Source organism: Silene latifolia, chromosome X (genome assembly GCF_048544455.1).
Source record: "Silene latifolia isolate original U9 population chromosome X, ASM4854445v1, whole genome shotgun sequence".
NCBI classification, from domain to species: Eukaryota; Viridiplantae; Streptophyta; class Magnoliopsida; order Caryophyllales; family Caryophyllaceae; genus Silene; species Silene latifolia.
This window is the reverse complement of record NC_133537.1, coordinates 74,818,488-74,824,262: the sequence shown is the minus strand read 5'-3', so window position 1 is coordinate 74,824,262 and position 5,775 is coordinate 74,818,488. Positions and strand designations below refer to the sequence as shown.

Here is a 5,775-nt window from a genome sequence, read left to right as displayed (position 1 = left end):
TCATATCAACATTATTCTATAGTCACATTTTAGCAAGTGTCCTAGATATTTGACATAACTCACAAGTAGCTAGCACAACAAATCCGTTATCAGATTGACCATACATTATTATGTAAAAACATCAATGTTATCAGCCTAACAATCAATTGAAACCTTAAATCACACTTGAAAATGTGCCATTAATTACCTGTAACCACATTCGTTATCGTACCATGAGACAAGCTTAATAAAGTTGTCATTCAAGGCAATACCAGCCTTGTCATCAAAATTGCTTGATCTGTATACTTCATGGAGAAAAGAACAATCAAAACTGGCTAATCGATTCAAAAATGACAACAGAGATGGTTAAATTTCTGAAATGAAGTTAGGGAATCATATTATTGCTATACCGGTTGTCACCAACAAAGTCGGTGGAGACCACGTCATCCTCAATGTAGCGCAAAGTTCCCTTCATCTTGCCCTCTGACTCTTCCCTGCCAATCGACATATCATTAAGATTTTACATTATTTTCAAGCAGTGAGATGAATCATAATTACAAACTAATAGTAACTAACAGCCATGTACACATTATTGCCATAATGGTCATGGTGATTTATTTGATAGCAGCTTAGACTTGTTCGTAGGTTGCAGGGTTCTCAATTCTGGCGTTGAGGTCAACAACTGAAACATCAACAGTAGGAGCACAGAAAGCCATCTGGTCAGCTTTCCGTTCAAAGCTGGCAACACCTTCCCCGAAACCTACAGATTTGAAGCAAAATAGAAATTAGTAATATATACTCATGAACACGGATTAACTTCCATAGTGTGACGTTATCAAACAGGTTTAGTCAAGACGCCAACTAATGATGCAAATTTCCGGGTTCTATGCAAATATGCACTTATAAAGTATAATCACGCAACGACATATAGGGGTCCAGATAGCAAGATAGCAAGATCAGTTAATTCAGCTAATTCCACATCATATAAAGGTTTTTTTGTCAAACACAACCTTTAAAAAACTTTTTTTTCCAAACACCACCTTTAAAAAAAAAGTTTGTGAAACACAACCTTTAATAAATTTTTTTTTGTTAAACACGACATTTTGGCTAGAGCTTGAACACTTGCAATGGGGTGACTTTCAGTCGATGTTTGGTATAGCAAACGAGGTCGGTTTGAGATGTTTTTAGACTCCTTGGAAAGGTGGGAGTATAAGCTTTTTAGGCGTTATCAATACGGCGGTGATAGGTGGACTTATGTGGGGTCTATTAGTGTTTAAAGTAATGGTGGTCAAGGAGTGAATTGGTGTTTTTCTGATTTGTTTTTACCTCCAATTCACTCTTTGACCAACCTTACTATATACACCAATAAACCCCACATAAGGCCACCTATCACCACCGTATTGGTAACCCCTGGAAAGCTTGTACTACCACCTTTCCAAAAAGTCTAAGAACACCTCAAATCGACCTCGTTTGCTACCTCAAATATCGACTTAAAGTCACCCTATTGCAAGGTGGTTAAATTCTTGCCAAAATGTCGTGTTTTACAAAAAAAAAATTATTAAAGGTTGTGTTTTACAAACTTTTTTTTTAAAGGTGGTGTTTGGAAAAAAAAGTTTTTTAAAGGTTGTGTTTGACAAAAAACCCTCATATAAACACAAAATCAAACTAATTCAGAGCACTAACTTAAAAAGGCGAAGACTGAAAATAATACGTACAACTTGTCCTCCATTCTTCTCCTCCGTTCATTTTCTACCTACTCTCCTCCCACTCATTCATTTTTTGCTTCTCCCTTCTTTTCCTCTCCAACACTCCTTTGGTCAGTTAAACTCGGATATCATTTTTTCTTAACCCAAATCATCTATTGACGAATCCTAATTGTTTCTTCTCAATGGCTTTTAGGTCAGCTTCAGTGGCTAAGTTGTTTTCAAATAAGTACTCCTTCAAGGCTACAATTGGATCTCTTGTACTGTAGTGAGCTTTCTCGGCTACAAAGATAAAAAAAAAATATAGTTCTTCAGAAGCTACGCTACTCCAACTGTCCAACACTTCACTTTAGTTTTAGTGTCGCGTGTCGACATAGATGACACTGGGATGTATATTCAATTACTCATGCATCATTGGCTCATTGTAGTCCAAAAACTATCAAATTTCGTCATAAATAGCCAAGTTTGAGGAGCATTGATCGGAAGTACCTTTAGAAATCCTATAGTTGCGTGTATGCGAATATAACGCTACACATCTTACAGTTAAGAAACAATCTCATGGAATTTTGAGATACATGCAACTTAGCTAGTCCAGGATTAGCTCATTTGGTACGTCAAGATATACACAATCTGACCCACACAAAGTAAATGACTACTTCAGCCTAAGACAAGAAAAATAAGACCTCTAGCCAATTTTCCGACCAAAACTTATCGAAGATTGCTGGATGTTAAGTTTTAAGTAGGCATTTAGATCTTTTCTCACAAGTCAACACTTTTTAGTAATCACTTCCAAACCAAGTTTTTACGACTGTGTATAAATTTGAGGTCTATTTCCGTCAAAATTTTTAGTATAATCTCAGGATCTGCTATAGTTGGCTCTACTAAAAAATCAAATTAGAGCCACTCGGAGAAAAACGAAGTTGGATTGAACCTTCAAAACTCCTCCAACTACGAATGTGCATGGACGAATAATGACCAACAAAAAATTAAAAGACACATGGAACTCCGTTTAATCATCAAGAGCCAAAGCGAACATATATATGGGGTACTATAATGGGCATTTTCACTAATCATCCATCCACACTTACTCTAAACAACGAAGGGATCTCCTTGTTTATGCAATTAGCAATTCCAAGTCAGAGATCAACGTCCCATTTGAAAGGATAACAACAACTTGGATTCGTTAAAAAAAATTGCAAGAAAATGTTCACACACACTGATGGTTCCTGCCACACCATTTGTTAAAGGACAAATCCAATAGCCACACCTCAAATGACCTTTATCTACTTTAATTCTGCGCACATTTAGTGTTTCAACTCAACTGGGTAAGTATTCCATCTCAAATTTACCATCTATTCACTAAAAAGGATTCCATCTTTTCAAATGAATTCCATACCTTTTCCTAATTTTTGTTGAGGTACATCCTATCCTTTTCCAATTCAATTTAGAGTGCTTCATTTTAATTTTGTTATAATTTATTGGTATTGACTGGAATTGTATATTTGTATTATGACGAAATCAGTATGTGAAAAAGCATCGCACGGAACAGTCAAAGTATATAGACAATAATATTTCCAGAAGAGAGTGAACTAAACTTCAAATCAATCGATCAGTGACGGTCAAGTTCAAATTAAGGCGATTACAACAATTGATCAAGAAATAGTGGTGGCAAAAAATAGTGGTGGCAAAGACCAAGAAAATTTATGGAGGAAACGAATTGAGAAAATATAATTATGTAGCCGACGCGCCTGGTCTTGGTGGTGTGAGAGTGAACAACAATAGCAGTCGAACCCATGCTACTCGAATACGGCATGCGCGCTCAGATGTGCACACTGAAAATGTGAACCAGATGAGATATTGAACCTGAGTAAAAAAAACAACGTATCCAATTGCAAAATTAAGGCATTGAAAAACACTGAACAAATACGATCCAATGGCTAAAGGGAAGAACTAACATAGGGGTCATTTCTCATTTGGCATGTTAGTTTTGGTTGCACTCGTTCATGTGACGGTCGGAGTTCTGACTGGATATTTGATGCGTGTATTTTATATAAGGTTTTTACCTCATTTTTACACGCATTTCTGTACTATTTATGTAGCATCTAGCTACAAATACCCCCGAATATTCAACTTTGGTTCGTTTTATGTAATTTGCAGGAATAAACCAAAGAGGAGCTAAATCGAGCCTAATTCGTCCCATTTGCATGCATTTATGGAGAACGAGGAGCCGGAGCTTGGAAATCTAACACTTGGAAGACGCGTGAGCTAGTTTCGGGAAGTATTTTGATGTCTTACGGGCCAAGATAGCTCGATCGAGTAGATTTTCTACTCGATCGAATGCTTTATATATTGGAGTTGCTCGATCGAGCAGTTCAAGCTTACACAAAAGAAGACATTGCAAGGAGTGCTCGATCGAGTGATTTATTTCCACTCGATCGAGAGGTTTGATGGCTAGTTACTCGATCGAGTGGTTTATTTCCACTCGATCGAGTGGTTTATCTTTCTATAGACTTTTTCCGCCTAATTTTCGTATGAGCTTTTGTAATTAGTCTATAGGTTAGGTTTAGAGAGTAATTTCGTATAAGTCTGAAGGAGGGAACAACGTAACTCCTCTCTTCCTCTCTATTCTCTCTTACTGACTTTTACTCTATACCTTGCTACTGTTCATTGGATTTTGCTTTCTTTCTACACTTTTGCTACTCGGATTCGGATTTGTATCGGTACTATCATTCTTCTTTAATCTCTTAATCTTAATTATTGCTTCAATTCCTTCTCTCCTTTATTGTTATCATAATTGCTTTAATTCGATCTTTATTAGTTTGTTATAATGTTTAGTTTTGATTATCTATATGTTATTGTTGGTAATTCAATGATGATGCGTAGCTAATTCCCCTCTGCTAAGACTATAGGGGATCCATAATTATGAAGGGAAAATAATCGATCTATTGGGTTAATGCTGGTATAATCTTTGTTGTTAACTGCTGCAATTAATTGTATCTGTTTAATTGAGTCGACACAATTAGGCATTTATATCTTAGTGACCCTTGACCTGAACCGAAAGGTTGGAATAGGCGAGACTAGTAGCGAACAATAGGGCATTATAGTTAGGGCGAAAGCTAAGCTATTTGTGCTTTAGGGCGAATTGAGACCGAAAGGAGATATTCACTGCCCCTCAGACCGTATTTGCATTGACCTGAGACCTAGATTACTTGACCGAATAATTATGGTGAACCGTCTGTCTTAGCTGTTTTCTCTACTTGGTTAATCTTTATTCTCTTATTTTCTCTTCCCTATCTTTATCATTAGTTTAAAATCAATCAATTAAAACCCCCCATTTTGGTTACCGAGACGAACTTAGACAAAGCTGACATCTTCCCATCTCCCTGTGGAGATCGACCCGACTTCCCTGGCTATATTAGTTAGAGCCAGTTGTTATTTTTGATAGGTATACGACTGCCCTGTCAAATTTTCGCGCCGTTGCCGGGGAGGTGGCGCAATTTTGTTGCTTTATTTGAGTTTGTTTCTCGTCTCAAAGAATTTATTCCTTGAGACTGATCTCATTTCTGCAAAGTTTTTGGTTAGTTTTGCAGGTTACTTGTTTGCTTTGTAAGGTCTATTTGCCAGAATGCCTAAGTTAGCCAGCCATTCAGAGCCTACTGTGGATTCACTTCCAAAAGGTTTCTTATTACCCATTACTGATCAGGGAAACTTTGGAATCCACCCATCTTACATCTGGTGGTAGAGAAATCTCTTTAGGGGGTACCAGAAGAAGATCCATGCAGGCATATAGAGCTGTTTACAGAGTATTGCTCTACCATTCCCCTTTCTGCTGGGGTGACACAGGACAAAGTGAAGGGAGCCCTCTTTCCCTTTTCTTTTGCTGATGATGCCCGGGAGTGGTTGAGAGATCTTGATAGGGAGGCAGCCGGTGTAACCGACTGGAGTTCCCTTGCTTTAGCCTTTTACAGGCGATATTTTCCACCGCAGCGCACCAATGCCTTGAGAGCTCAAATAAGTTCTTTTGAGCAGCTGTCTACTGAATATTTGAATGGGGCTTGGACTAGGTTCAAGAAGTTTGTCCGCTCTGTGCCTC

The 5,775-nt window shown here is 37.7% G+C and overlaps 1 long non-coding RNA gene across 3 annotated transcripts; it reads right to left on the bottom strand.

The window, feature by feature from the left end:
- On the bottom strand, positions 1 to 3,547 carry LOC141621449 (uncharacterized). Of its 3 annotated transcripts, none has more exons than XR_012532339.1 (4): positions 3,431 to 3,547; positions 1,695 to 1,964; positions 390 to 739; positions 1 to 277 (listed from the first exon to the last, which is right to left on the bottom strand). It is a non-coding gene; the product is annotated as an uncharacterized LOC141621449 (long non-coding RNA). The 3 variants fall into 3 exon arrangements; XR_012532337.1 differs by having other exon boundaries at positions 390 to 948; positions 1,622 to 1,964; positions 3,431 to 3,516; XR_012532338.1 differs by having other exon boundaries at positions 1,663 to 1,964; positions 3,431 to 3,516.
- Positions 3,548 to 5,775: the final 2,228 nt, after the last annotated feature.